The sequence below is a fragment of the Elephas maximus genome, chromosome 1, assembly GCF_024166365.1.
Source record: "Elephas maximus indicus isolate mEleMax1 chromosome 1, mEleMax1 primary haplotype, whole genome shotgun sequence".
Classification (NCBI taxonomy): domain Eukaryota; kingdom Metazoa; phylum Chordata; class Mammalia; order Proboscidea; family Elephantidae; genus Elephas; species Elephas maximus.
Genome location: NC_064819.1, coordinates 105,708,630 through 105,723,171, shown reverse-complemented (window position 1 = coordinate 105,723,171; position 14,542 = coordinate 105,708,630).

Below are 14,542 nucleotides of genomic sequence, written 5' to 3'. Positions count from 1 at the left end.
GCTTGCTCTCTAGGTTCCTGGGTGCAGAGACTGGAGGCAGAGGACATGCAGCATACAATGCCAGGGAGTTCAGTGTTGGTGATCTACCAGTACTCATACAAGGGAGAGCCTTATAAGTTAAAAACCTGGTGTAGGAGAAAGTAAAAACAATGTATCAGGTTAGTCACCACTTCAAAGCCCAGGACACTGGCCCAGAACACTCGATACACTGTCTGGAAAGACCCAGACTCTGGCTTCTTTAATGTCACACAACAGACTCCGTGATATGGAGACTCAGAACTGAGGAGATGAAGTCCAGGTTCCTGGGATAGGTGGCCTGTGACGTCTCTGTCCTGAGCTCTCCCTGCCCTTGGGGTGACTCAGTATCAGACTTGTCTCTACTTAAACCTCCCCCAGCCCCTGCCTCCCTCTTTCCACCAGCTCTGGGAGAAGCTCCCTCCCTTCCTTTAAGCCCCTGAGTCAGCCCTGCCTGGTCTGGGTGTGCAAACCTCAGGCCCTGGTCATTCTGGCCTGAGGGGCCCTGAGGGACTGGCTCTGGTCCCTCCACCTCTTCCTCTTAGGACTTGGGGGCTAACCTGTTCTCTCTTCTGGGGACCCTGGGCTGCAGTGTCCTTCTGTGTTGTCATCAGCCACATTTGCTTTTCAGAGAGGATCCTTGGTTCAGCTTCCAACAATGTCTCTAATGAGAGGTAGGTCTGAGAGCTCACCAGATGGGATGGGTCCAGGAAGGCTGGACAAGTGACTAGTGTGATCTCAGATTCAGGAAGCGGGAGGCCAAAGAGGCAGAGGCAGAGAAGGTGAGCGATAAGGGCATGAGGGGAGTCCCCAGGACTCAGCTCAGACCTGGGCTAGGCTGGGCATGTAGGAGAAGCTCTTAAGCTTCCCCCATGATGGAGTGAGAAACAGTCACAGTATCAGGGTCCTGTCTAAAGTTACTCAGTGACTTCGGCAGCAGGACTAGAACCCAGGCCTCCTGTCTCCTGATCCAGTGCCCCTCCTGACGCAGAGATCCTCCACCTGTATAGCCCCCCACCCAGTTTGCCTAGTCCAGAACCAGGGAGTCTTCTCCCTGAATCCCAATATCTTTGCTTATTCCTGTGGGCCCAGTGGCTCTTTGCTTCATGTCCAGCCCAATGTCTAGGCCACCAATTCCCCCAGAAGGGTCATTCCTGCTCCCATGACCTATGGATTCTAGTCCCTGTCCCATCCCTTGGGGGCCTCTGCTTCTCCTGGGCTAAGGGCAGCATGTACCCATGGAAGAGCCAGAGAGACCCCTAGGCATGACCCAAGCATGCCTGCAATTTGGGCCCACTGCCCCCCCCACAGTCAGTTCAGGTGGGTTAGGGACAGAATCAGACTCCAATCCTAAGTGCCCTGGAGTCTGGGCTCAGGGAGTTGCAGGAGGAAGTATCACACAGCCCAGGTTCTCCCAGCTTCTTCTACGTATTCACTCCATGGGATCAAGTTTCCTCAGCCCTTCCAACTCAACTGTCCTCCATCAACTACTGGCTGTGCTGTGTGGAGTCCTTGGGGCCAAGGGCCTGATGCTGTCAGCCCTGCTTGTGCTCCTAAGCTACAGATGCCAGGTGAGTGGGGCAGGGGGAAGGGGACAGGATGGAGCAGGGAACAGCTGTGCTGAGAAAGGTCAGCACCAGAATGTGGCAGAGATGGAGTCTGAAAATTCTGTCTGACACCAATTTGACTCTCTTCACCTCTGCCAACTCATCTGTTTGCTACAAGCTTCCAAGGTCTTTTCTCTTCAAACTATCGGGCCCTTACACAGATGTACCCATGCTCACACAGACACACCCTCCTATTTCATTCACCCCGTCAATACAGTGGGTCGTTCAACGGGAAGTCAGCCCCTCAATGAGGGCACCTGGAGAGGCGGGGCAATCTTGTGAGATGCAAGTAGGGCCAGGTAATGGATATAATTCGAGTGGTGAACTTCCCTCTCTTCACTCCTCAGGGCTCAAGAACACTGTGGGGGCAGCAGCAGTGGAGGTTTCTGAAGGCCCCACCTCAGCCCTCACAGGCCCCATAGGTATGCCCTTGCTCCTGTGTCTGCTCCTGCCTCTAACGACTACTGTCATCCTTTCTGAAAAAGGGCTGTTCCGGTGCCCGTGGAAGACCCCTCCTAGCACTGGAATCCCCAGTTGTGGTGGGACACAGCCTCCCAATTTGCTGTCCTTAAGTCTGTTCTCTCCAAAGTGTGGACATACCTCCTTCGGGACCCTGAGTATCTGGTATGCCAGTCAGTGGGGCCCAAACTGAATTCGGCATTTTTTTCCACAACCTTAGAATCATCCTTCAAAATCTCCTCGTACTGCTTTTAGTCCCGTAAATCACCCAGATCACCACCACACCTTAATCCCCCCAACTCAGGCTGCTCCACCTGACACCCAGATTTCTGTCTGTTCCCTAACTAGTTCCCACCTTCAGCCTCCACCTCCTCAGGGGCTCCGGCAGATGGCTACTGGCTTATTCCGCCTGGTGCAGTGCTCTGACATTGCCACCTCCTCTCAGAAACCTGCTGGGCATTTCTACTCCACAGGTACTGCATTCAAGTCTCCTCGAGGCCTGCCCTGGTGTGGCATCCGACCTCTGCCACCTCCGGGTCAAATGCATCTCTGCAAACCAAGAGAAAACCTGCTGTCTTGAAAAAGCAGGTCCTGTGTGTTTTCTCAGAGTCCCTGGGTGGTACAAATGGTTAAGTGCTGGTCTACTAACCAAAAGGTTGGTGGTTCGAACCCATCCAGAGGTGCCTCGGAAGAAAGGGCTGGTAATCTGCTTCTGAGAGGCCACAGCCTTGAAAACCCTATGGAGCACAGTTCTACTCCGACACTTGGGGTCACCATGAGTTGGAATCGACTCAATGACAACTGGTGGTGTTATGTTTCCTCAGGTGCTGAGATTTTCGTCCACACATCTAAGTGAGCTTGAGGGAGAAAGGATCGCTGTGGCTCACTGCGCTCATTGGCGTGTCTGTCTTCCTACCTCAAATCTTTGTAAATGACAGACAACACATTAAAAAGAAGGTAAATCCAAGTTAAACAAGAAAAGCTGCCACCAACAGACTAGAAAGTCTGAGAAATTTCTGAGGTTTAAAAAATTAAGATTGGGAAAATTAGAAGTCAGGAGTAGAAGACTTAACAACCTAAGATAGGAGAGAAGAATATTCTTTCAATTCCTTCATTCATGAATACTATTTGGCAATCAAGTACACGTACATACATATATATATATATGTATATTTTTCTAAGTTGTGCCTTAGGTGAAATTTTACAGTTCAAGTTAAATTCTCATTCAAAAATTTACACATACATTGTTTTGTGACGTTGGTTGCAATCCCCACAATATGCTAACATGCTCCCCCTTTTCACCCGGGTCCCCTGTGTCCATTCGTCCAGTTGCTGTCCCTTCCAGCCCTCTTGTCCTGCTTTTGGGCAGGAGTTGCCCGTTTGGTCTCATATGTTTGATTGAACTAAGAAGCACATTCCTCACATGTATTATTTTTTTGTTTTATTCGCCTGTCTAATCTTTATCTAAAAAGTGGGTTACAGGAATGGTTTCAGTTCTGGTTTAGCAGAATGTCCGGTGCCGTAGTTTCAGACTTTCCTCCAGTCTCTGTCAGACCAGTAAGGCTGGTCTTTGTTTCGTGAATTCAGATTCTGTTCTACGTTTTTCTCCTGCTCTGTCCAGAATGCTCTGTTGTGTTCCCTGTCAGGGCAGTATGTGGTGGTAGCCGGGCACCATCTAGTTCTTCTGGGTGCAGGCTGGTAGAGTCTCCGGTTTATGTGGTCCTTTAGTCCTTTGGGCTAATGTTTTCCTTGTGTCTTTGGTTTTCTTCATTCTTCATTGCTCTGGATGGGATGGGACCAATAGATGTATCTTAGATGGCCATTTGGAAGCTTTTAAGACCCTAGTCACTACTCACCAAAATGGGATGTAGAACATTTTCTTTATGAACTATGTTATGCCAATTGATCTAGATGTCCCCCGAGACTATAGTCTCCAGCCCCCAGCCCCAGCTACTAGGTCCCTCAAAGTATTTGGATACATCTAGGGTATCCCATACTTTTGAGGAAAATTAACAGCAGGAAGGTAAAAAATCAACACAAGCACAGAGAACATTTCAATCCAGAACCGATGCTACTAACTCATGGAATGGATGAGAAACTTTAAATAACTAATATGAATATCCTGAGATATTTGCAAATTAAAGCAAATTGCACTATTATTTCTATTCATTAATTTGACAAAAATTTAAAAAGATTGTTCATACCTGGGCTGGTGAGGGTGTGGGGAAATAGGTATTGCTATACGTTACAGTGAAAACATAAATCGTTCAACCACAACGAACCAGTTACCAATTCCACTCCCAGGTATCCATCCTGGAGAAATACACACACCCGGGCACAAAAGGACATATTCACTGCACATTGTTTCTAACAGTAAGCACCTCAGGGGAATAACAGCATAACATATGGTACACCTCTTCAAAATAGTGTTACGTAGCAGTTTAAAAACAACATGACGGGTTTTGTATGTGAACATAGCTAGAGCTTCAAACATCTTGTTAAATTTAAAGATTGCTATAGAATAGCATATACAGTATAATCCCAGTTACGTAAAGTACAATGAACTCAAAATTGTGTATTGGTATGTACACATAAAGGAGCCCTGGTGGCACAGTGGTTAAGCACCTGGCTGCCAACTGAAAGGTTGGCCGGTCAAACCCACCAGCCGCTCTGCAGGAGAAAGATGTGGCAGTCTGCTTCCTTAAAGCTTACAACCTTGGGAACCCCTTGGGACTGTTCTACTCTGTCTTATAGGGTCGATATAAGTCAGAATTGACTTTAGCGATGTGACATGCACATAAACCTGTATCTATAGAAACACAGAAACGGTCTGAAAAGCTACATGTCAAACTACTAATGGGGGTAATTTTTGAGGAAGGGAGTATGATTGGTGTTGGGTTTAGGGGGTAGTGAAGGATTTTAGGTTTTTATCTGTATACTATTGCAGTGTTTGCTTGTGTAGTGAATAAAAATGTATTAAATATTATATGAAAAAAATCTTAAACAGGATGTCAGGGAGGTGGAAAGGGAATTGGGCAAAGCAGGGGACCCAGCAGCCTGCACACCCTGAGGCCAGCACTGGGGAGTGTGTAGGAGACAACCCCAGGGCAGGACACAGGGTGGGAACTGGGTTGTGCCCTGGAAGACTGTGAGGACAGTACAAATTTGAATTAAAGCACAGAGTAGCCGCCAAGAACGCATCACACAGAACCTAAGTCTCTGGACAGGGGATTTAGAGAAACTTGTCACCAGGAAATGTGGTTAGGACAAGAGTCTTGATGACTGGCATGGGAGCTGGTAAAGGGCGTGGTTAATGATCTGCAGGCTGGCAGGCGTCAGAGGCACTGGGTCTGCAGCCAAGTCTGCAGAAAGGGGCCCCAGAGTGGAGCATGGGCTTGTCCAGTTGCCTTCAGACGCATCCTGTGCGTTCCAGGTACCTTGAGCAGGAGGGTTGGCGATCTGTCGCAAATAGCCTTGTGGCTGGCAAAACAGTATTGCGTGACCTTCCAACCCTCACCTGGACTGTTTAATCAGAGCCTTGGGCCTAGAACATTCTCTGACAACGGAAAGTGGCTACCGAGTCTTCTTCAGTCCCATTTTTTTTTTTTTTAATTCTTATTAGGGAAACTCCTTCCCTGTTCTGGGTGCAGAGTAAACCTTCTTTGTACTGATTTACAAAGACATGTGTATTATATGGCACCTGGCCAACCCTACTTCTATATCTGTTCCCAGCAGGGAGGGAATGGGGTCTTTCACCTGCAGCATGGAAGAAAGGCGTGTGCAGACCATCAGCCCTGTGCCACCTATGGAGTGAGACCTGCTGGCCACAGGAGACCGCCACCCACATACGGAGCTTACCTTGTGCTGTCTCTCTGTGAGTACCACAGTACTTTCTGGTAGCTTTGAGCTTAGTTGCTCTTCTTTTTCTAGTTTCTCAAGTCGTAAAGTTAGGTTTTTGATTTGTCTGTCTTCTTTTTTAATGTACTTTTCTGCTGTTATGAAGTTTCCCCCCGCCCCTGTCTAAGAACCGAGATGAAGCAGTAAGAGCGGCAGCCAGCCTGGTGGGGTCTCGAGGCTGGGTGAGGGAAGATGACAGAAGATGGGGCATGAGCTCTGTGACCCCTGACTAGAGGGGAGCGTTCACCTCAGCAGATGACAGCCTGGACTTGGAACAGAATGATGGCCCTTCCCCTGTGTGTGCGGGACTTTGTCTTAATGGCCTCGCTGACAAGAAGATTGAAGAGTACTTGTTAGAGTGAAATTAAAGGGTAAGTTTTATTTACTAACTTATTGTTCAGGGTTCCCCATACAAATCAGTTTTAAATCCTGTCAATGGTCAAATTGGAAAATGTTGAAGGAAAAACTCTATAAGAAAAATAACTCAAGATACTAGTATTTTTCTCTCCTGTAGAATATTGTAAGATATAAGTATGAAACTGTGCTGAACCGTATGTCTGTGCCAAATTTGTGTAGAGCTTGCAAGTTACAAATGACTTTCAATTACATGTTTTCTGTTGTCACCAACCGCTCCAGATCTTTTCAGTTCCTGGAATCCTCCCCTCCTCAATGACAACAAGGGCCGTCCACCACGCCCCCTCCACTAGGGTCTTCACCTGCAATATGTGCTGTACGTTCTTTGCCCTGGACCCTGGAGGACACATACTAAATGCTGGGTTTTAAGAGGAAGTGTGGAGAAGTATAAATAGCTGACCCTGAGCATTCTTCTGGGAGGGTGGGAAGTTCTGTAGACCCAGAGCAGAGGGCTCTAGTCAGGATATCCAAGAAAAAGCCTTTAAGAGAAGGCTACTGGAAGTCTACCTGGGAACACTGACCTCACGGACATGATAGGAGAGAGGGTGTAATATGCCCATTTTATAGACAGAGAAACTGAGTCCCTCTGCCCTTGCATCCATTCTGAGAGGAGAGGAGTAGGCATCTAGTGCTTCCTGTCCTTACCCCTACTGGGTCAATTGTGGTCTCAGCTTCTCCTAGAAGGGTCAATAGAATGGGATTCCACAGCTAAGAGGGAGGGACCCAGAGCCACGTTTTCCTCTAATAGGGCCACAGGTTCTGCCATTCCCTATGACTCCTAGTTCCGTATTACCTGGGGGCTTTTCATAGCCCAGCTCCCACCATGTCATCTGCCGCAAGCTCCTCCTGGGAGAATTATACCCATGATAGGGTTATCTGTGAGTTTGTGAGTACACGGGTAACCCCTCAAAGGACTGGGGGACAGAGACTGACTTTGGGACCCTCTCTCTGCAGCTCTGATTCCTGGGGATCCAAGTTAACTTCCAAGACAACTGAGACCCCAGCCCCCAGATGCTGGCGGGGAGGCCACAGCACAGAGAAATGGTGACTCCACCCTCCAAGTTCTCAATGTCTGCTGGAGGCCCACTGTCACACAGCAAAGAGTAAGTTAGAGGAATGGGAGGGTAGTGGAGTGGAGTGGTGAAGGGGATCTTGAGACACTGCAGGGAAGAAGAAAGGGAAGAATCACAGCTAGAAACTGCAGAGTTGTTCACAATGCGTTACGCACAAACTTGCGCATGGTAGCACTGTCTGGCCAGCAGGGGGCAGGAGCAGCCTGTCCACCACCCTCAACACAATTGGAGGGCTGAACTCAGCCGTGGTCCTGTAGAGCTTCCAAGAGCTGTTGTCTTCAGCACGACTGACAACACTTAGTTCCATTTCCTGTCCTGTGCAAGGGTGGCATGTACAGTAGCACAAGTGCAGGGCCAGGAGTCATGAGGCCTGGACCCCAGTGAGGCCACTAACTCCCCGAGGAAACTTCAGGGACTTATGCAGACTATCTGTATCTCAGTTTCCTCACTATAAAAGGCGATAGTGACCATTGCTTCATAAGGATATTGTGGAAATTAAGTTAGACCAGTGGTCTCCAGACATGTCTCCCAATTGGGACCACCCAATGGGGGCTTTAAAAACAATGATATCTGAGTCCTCCCTTAGTGTGTCTGATTTAATTGGTCTGGGTGTGGCCTGGGCTTTGGCATTTTTTTTTTTAAATTTTTATTGTCCTTTAAGTGAAAGTTTACAAATCAAGTCAGTCTCCCACATACAAACTTATATACACCTTACTACATACTCCCACTTATTCTCCCCCTAATGAGTCAGCCCCCTCCCTCCTTCCAGTCTCTCCTTTCTTGACCGTTTTGCCTGTTTATAACCCCCCTACCCTCCCATCTCCCCTCCAGACAGGAGATGCCAACACAGTCTCAAGTGTCCACCTGATGCAAATAGCTCATTCCTCATCAGCATCTCTGTCCAACCCATTGTCCAGTCCAATCCATGTCTGATGAGTTGGCTTTGGGAATGGTTCCTGCCCTGGGCCAACAGAAGGTTTGGGAACCATGACCGCCAGGATTCTTCTAGTCTTAGTCAGACCATTAAGTCTGGTCTTTTTATGAGAATTTGGGGTCTGCATCCCACTGTTCTCCTGCTCCCTCAGGGATTCTCTGTTGTGCTCCCTGTCAGGGCAGTCATCAGTTGTGGCTGGGCACCATCTAGTTCTTCTGGTCTCAGGATGATGTAGTCTCTAGTTCATGTAGCCCTTTCTGTCTCTTGGGTTCATAATTACCTTGTGACCTTGGTGTTCTTCATTCTCCTTTGATCCAGGTGGGTTGACTCATTGATGCATCTTAGATGGCTGCTTGTTACCATTTAAGACCCCGGATGCCACACTTCAAAGTGGGATGCAGAATGTTTTCTTAATAGAATTTGTTTTGCCAACTGACTTAGGTGTCCCCCGAAGCCATAGTCCCCAAACCTCCGCCCCTGCTCCGCTGACCTTCGAAGCATTCAGTTTATTCAGGAAATTTCTTTGCTTTTGGTCCAGTCCAGTTGTCCTGACCTCCCCTGTATTGAGCGTTGTCCTTCCCTTCACCTAAAGTAGTTCTTATCTACTACCTAATCAGTAAATAACCCTCTCCCATCCTCCCTCCCTCCCCCCTCTCGTAACTACAGAAGAATGTGTTCTTCTCATTTAAACTATTTCTCAAGATCTTATAATAGTGGTCTTACACAATATTTGTCCTTTTGCATCTGGCTAATTTCACTCAGCATAATGCCTTCCAAGCTCCTCCATGTTATGAAATGTTTCACAGATTCCTCACTGTTCTTTATCAATGCGTAGTATTCCATTGTGTGAATATACCATAATTTATTTATCCATTCATCTGTCGATGGACACCTTGGTTGGTTCCAGCTTTTTGCTATTGTAAACAGTGCTGCAATAAACGTGGGGCTTCGGCATTTTTAAACAACTCACAGGTGATTCTAAGATGCAGACAAGCTTGGGAACCCCAGAGTCAGACAATCCTGGGGTGAAGCTTTGTAAACTCAAAGTTGAAAGTGTGTTTTTACTCTTTATCCTAAGGCCCCTTCTTTTTTCTTCCCTTTTTACCTCATTTCCAGAAAACTGAAATTCCATCTCGTCTCTCCTCATATATTCCAGCTCCACAGACTCTCAAGATGGGAAGTGCAGATTTGAACTCAAACTACTCATAGTCATTCCTACCACTTGCAACATTTATCCAAAATGCACTATCCGACTTGAATGTCCAGGCGTTCACCAGGGAAGACACTCAAGGTGTGGTGAGTCCAGGAGAAAGAGGGGGAGTTCACGGCTGTGGTGTTTCAGCTGTTCCCCCAATGTGGTAGGCAGTCAGGGGTGGGTTCCTGGTATTTAGTTCTGCAGTACCTGGGGCACAACCAACCCAGTTCCAATTCAGGTAAAATCTTTAGCAGCTTTAACACATTATTTCATGTTTATTTACATCCAATCAATGTCCATTACAGTGTAGAAGAGAAATACAATTTGTATCCAATACAAGCATATATTGGAGATAGTACAGGCTCGGTTCCAGACCACTGCAATAATGCGAGTCACATGAAGTTTCTGGTTTCCCAATGCATATGAAAGTTATGTTTACACTATCCTGTAGTCTATTCAGTGTGCAGTAGCGTTATGCCTAAAAAAAAAAAAAGTACATATCTTAATTAAAAAATACTTAAATGCTAACCATCATCTGAGCCGTCAGCGAGTCGTAATCTTTTTGCTGGTGGAGGGCCTTACCTCGATGCTGGTGGCTGCTGACTGATCAGGGTGGTGGTTGCTGAAGTTTGGGGTGGCTGTCACAAAATCTTAAAATATGACAACAGTGAAGTTTGACTCTTCCTTTCATGAAAGATTTCTCTGTAGCTTGTGATGCTGTTTGATAGCATTTTACTCACAGCAGAACTTCTTTCAAAATTGAAGTCAATCCTCTCAAACCCCGCCACTGCTTTATCAACTAAGCTTATGTAATATTCTAAATCCTTGTTTATAGCAAACAATGTTTACAGCATCTTCACCAGGAGTAGATTCCCTCTCAAGAAACCACTTTCTTTGCTCGTCCTTAAGAAGCAACTCCTCATCTGTTCAAGTTTTATCGTGAGATTGCAGCAGTTCAGTCATATCTTCAGGCTTCACTTCTAATTCTAGTTCTCTTGCTATTTCCACCACATCTGCAGTTGTTTCTTCCACTGAAGTCTTGAACCCTTAAAAGTCATCCATGAGGGTTACAATCAACTTCTTTCAAACTCTTGTTAATCTTGCTATCTTGACTTCCTTCCATGAATCATGAACGTTCTTAATGCCATCTAGAGTGGTGACTCCTTTCCAGAAGGTTTTCAATTTGCTTTGCCTAGTTCTATCAGAGGAATCACTATCAATGGTAGCTATAGCCTTACGAAATGTATTCCTTAATAAGATTTGAAAGTCGAAATTACTCGTTGACGCATGGGCTGCAGAATGGATGTTGTGTTAGCAGGCATGAAAACAACACTAATCTCCTCGTACATTTCCATCAGAGCTCTTGGTTGACCAGGTGCATTGTCAATGAGCAGTGATATTTTGAAAGGAATCTTTTTTCTGAGCAGTAGGACTCAAAAGCGGGCTTAAAATATTCAGTAAGCCGTGTTGTAAACCAGGCTTTGTTGTTCCATTTTTAGAGCAGAGGCAGAGTAGATTTAGCAGAATTCTCAAGGGCTCTAGGATTTTCAGAATGGTAAATGAGCACTGGCTTCAACTTAAAGTCACCAGCTGCATTAGTCTGTAACCAAAAAATCAGTCTGTCCTTTGCAGCTTTGAAGCCAGGCATTGGCTTCTCCTGTCTAGTTATGGAAGTCCTAGATGGCATCTTCTTCCAATAGAAGGCTGTTATGTCTACAATGAAAATCTGTTGTTTAGTGTAGCCACCTTCATCAATTATCTTAGCTAGAACTTCTGGACATGGTACAACTTCTACATCAGCACTTGGCGCTTCACCTTGTACTTTAATGTTATGGAGATGGCTTCTTTCCTTAAACCTCATGAACCAACCTCTGCTAGCTTCAAACTTTTCTTCTGCAGCTTCCTCACCTCTCTCGGCCTTCACAGAATTGAAGAGAGTTAGGGCCTTGCTCTGGATTAGGCTTTGGCTTAAGGGAATGTTGTGGCTGGTTTGCTCTTCTATCCAGACCACTAAAACTTTTTCCATATCAGCAATAAGGCTGTTTAACTTTCTTATCATTTGTGTGTTCACTGGAGTAGCACTTTTAATTTCCTTCAAGAACTTTTCCTTTGCATTCACAATTTGGCTAACTGGTGCAAGAGGCCTAGCTCTTGGCCTGTCTCAGCTTTCAACATACCTTCCCCACTAAGCTTAGTCATTTCTGGCTTTTGATTTAAAGTGAGAGATGTGCAACTCTTTCTTTCACTTGAATAATTAGAGGACATTATAGGGTTATTAATTGGCCTAATTTCAATATTGTCATGATTCAGGGAACAGGGAGGCCCATGGAGAGGGAGAGAGATGGGGGAATGGCCAGTTGGTGAAGCAATCAGGACACACACATTTATCGATTAAGTTCGCTGTCTCATATTGATGTAGTTCGTGGCACCCCAAAACAATTACAATAGTAACAACAAAGATCACTGATCATAGATCACCATAACAGATATAACCCAAAACCAAACCATTGCTGTCAAGCCTATTCGACTCAGCAACCCTACAGGACAGAGTATAACTGCCCACAGGGTTTCCAAGGAGTGGCTGGTGGATCTGAACTGCTGACTTTTTGGTTAGCGGCCAAGTTCTTACCACCAGGTCTCCATAACAGATACAATAATAATGAAAAAGTTTGAAATATTGTGAGAATTACCAAAATGTGACACAGAGACATGAAGTGAGCACATGCTGTTGGAAAAATGGTGCCGACACACTTGCTCGATGCAGCGTTGCCACAAACCTTCAATTTGTAAAAAAACGGTATCTCAGAAGCACAGTAAAAAGAGGTATGCCTGTACTGTATAGAGTTTTTTTTTTTATGCACACGATAGACTTTTTTTTAAATTGTGCTTTAAGTGAAAGTTTACAGCTCAAGTTAGTTTCTCGTATAAAAATTTATACACACATTGTTATGTGACCCTAGTTGGTCTCTCTATAATGTGACAGCACACTCTTCCTTTCCACCCCAGATTTCCTATGTCCATTCAATGAGCTCCTGTCCCTCACTGCCTTCTCATCTTGCCTCCTGACAGGAGCTGCCCATTTAGTCTCATGTATCTACTTGAAGAACACTCTTCATGAGTATCATTTTATGTCTTATAGTCCAGTCTACTCTTTGTCTGAAGAGTTGGCTTCAGAATGGTTTTAGTTCTGGGTTAGGAGAAAATCTGGGGGCCATGTCTTCTGAGGTTCCTCCCGTTTCAGTCAGACCATTAAGTCTGGTCTTTTTACTAGATTTTGAGTTCTGCAACCCACATTTCTCCTGCTCCATCAGGGACTCTCTGATGTACTCCCTGTCAGAGCGGTCATTGGTGGTAGGTAGCCAGACACCATCTAGTTCTTCTGGTCTCAGGCTTATGGAGTCTCTGGCTTACGCAGCCCTTTCTGGTTCTTGGGCTCATAATCACCTTGTGTCTTTGGTGTTCTTCATTCTCCTTTGCTCCAGGTGGGTTGAGACCAATTGATGCACCTTAGATGGCCTCTTGTTAGCATTTAGGACCCCAGAAGCCACTTACCAAAGTAGGATGCCGAATGTTTTCTGAATACATTTTGTTATGCCAATAGACCTAGATGTCCCCTGAAACCACGGTCTCCAAACCCCCGCCCCTTCTACTCTGGCCTTCGAAGTGTTCAGTTTATTCAGGAAACTTCTTTGCTTTTGGTTTAGTCCAGTTGTGCTGACCTCTCCTGTATTGTGTGTTGTCTTTCCCTTCACCTAAAATAGTTATTGTCTACTAACTAGTGAATATCTCTCTCCCTCCTTCCCTCCCCCTTCTGGTAACCATCAAAGAATATTTTCTTCTCTGTTTAAACTATTTCTTGAGGTCTTATAATAGTGGTCTCATACAATATTTGTCCTTTTGCAACTAATTTCACTCAGCATGATGCCTTCCAGACTCCTCCATGGTATGAAATGTTTCACGGATTCATCATTGTTCTTTATTGATGCATAGTATTTCATTGTGTGAATATTTTTATTTTGTTTTTTTATCCATTCACCCATTGACGGGCATCTTGGTTTCTTCCATCTTTTTGCTATGGTAAACAGTGCTGCAACGAACATGGGTGTAAAAGCTCTTATTTCTCTAAGATATATTCCAAGGAATAGGATTGCTGGATATGGTAGTTCTACTTCTAGCTTTTTAAGGAAGCGCCAAATCGATTTCCAAAGTGGTTGTACCATTTTACATTCCCACCAGCAGTATGTAAGTGTGCCAGTCTCTGTATACCAGAGTTCTTGCTGGCTGCCCACAAATCTACCTCCCAGAAGAGAATATTAAACATGAAATCATGTAGTAATTGGTGTTTTGGGTGGTTAAATTTGTGTCATACTTCTTGGGGCATGGTATAGAGAGATGTGTACCAGGGTGTAGTGCTAAATGGGGAAATTAACTGGAGTTGGATAGTGGGAATGCATTATTAAGGTTCTTTTTTGTTATACTTGAATCCTGGGAGGTGCTATCTGAAAATTGACCTGGGACTTGTTCTCAGGGGCAGTGAATGCTGGTGAGTGAGGTATGCCTGTGTGGCCATTTCAACCAGACACACTCCCCTTTATGAGGTCTCTACTTCTCCTGGGGACCAAAGGGCCTTAAGGGCTGATCAGGCCTCAATGCTTCCCTGAGCCCTCGCCCACTTCAGCCTGCCCTTAAGGGGGAGGTGGACAAAGCCAGTGTTCTGAAAGGATGACGCAAAATGGGGCAAGATAGTGAGAAGTAGGACAGCTTCTTATTTCATTCTGGTTTCCTCCTGGGACTTGCAGGGGCTTCTCCCCTGCGTGGGTAAGTGCCTGTTGGGGGTTGGGTGGTGGGCTAGGCTGGGGAGTGGGACACAGGGAGCTAAGTAGCAGCCATAGTGCCCTGGAGTCACTGGGCTGAGGAAGGGCTGAGGCCCCTGCAGGGCACAGACACT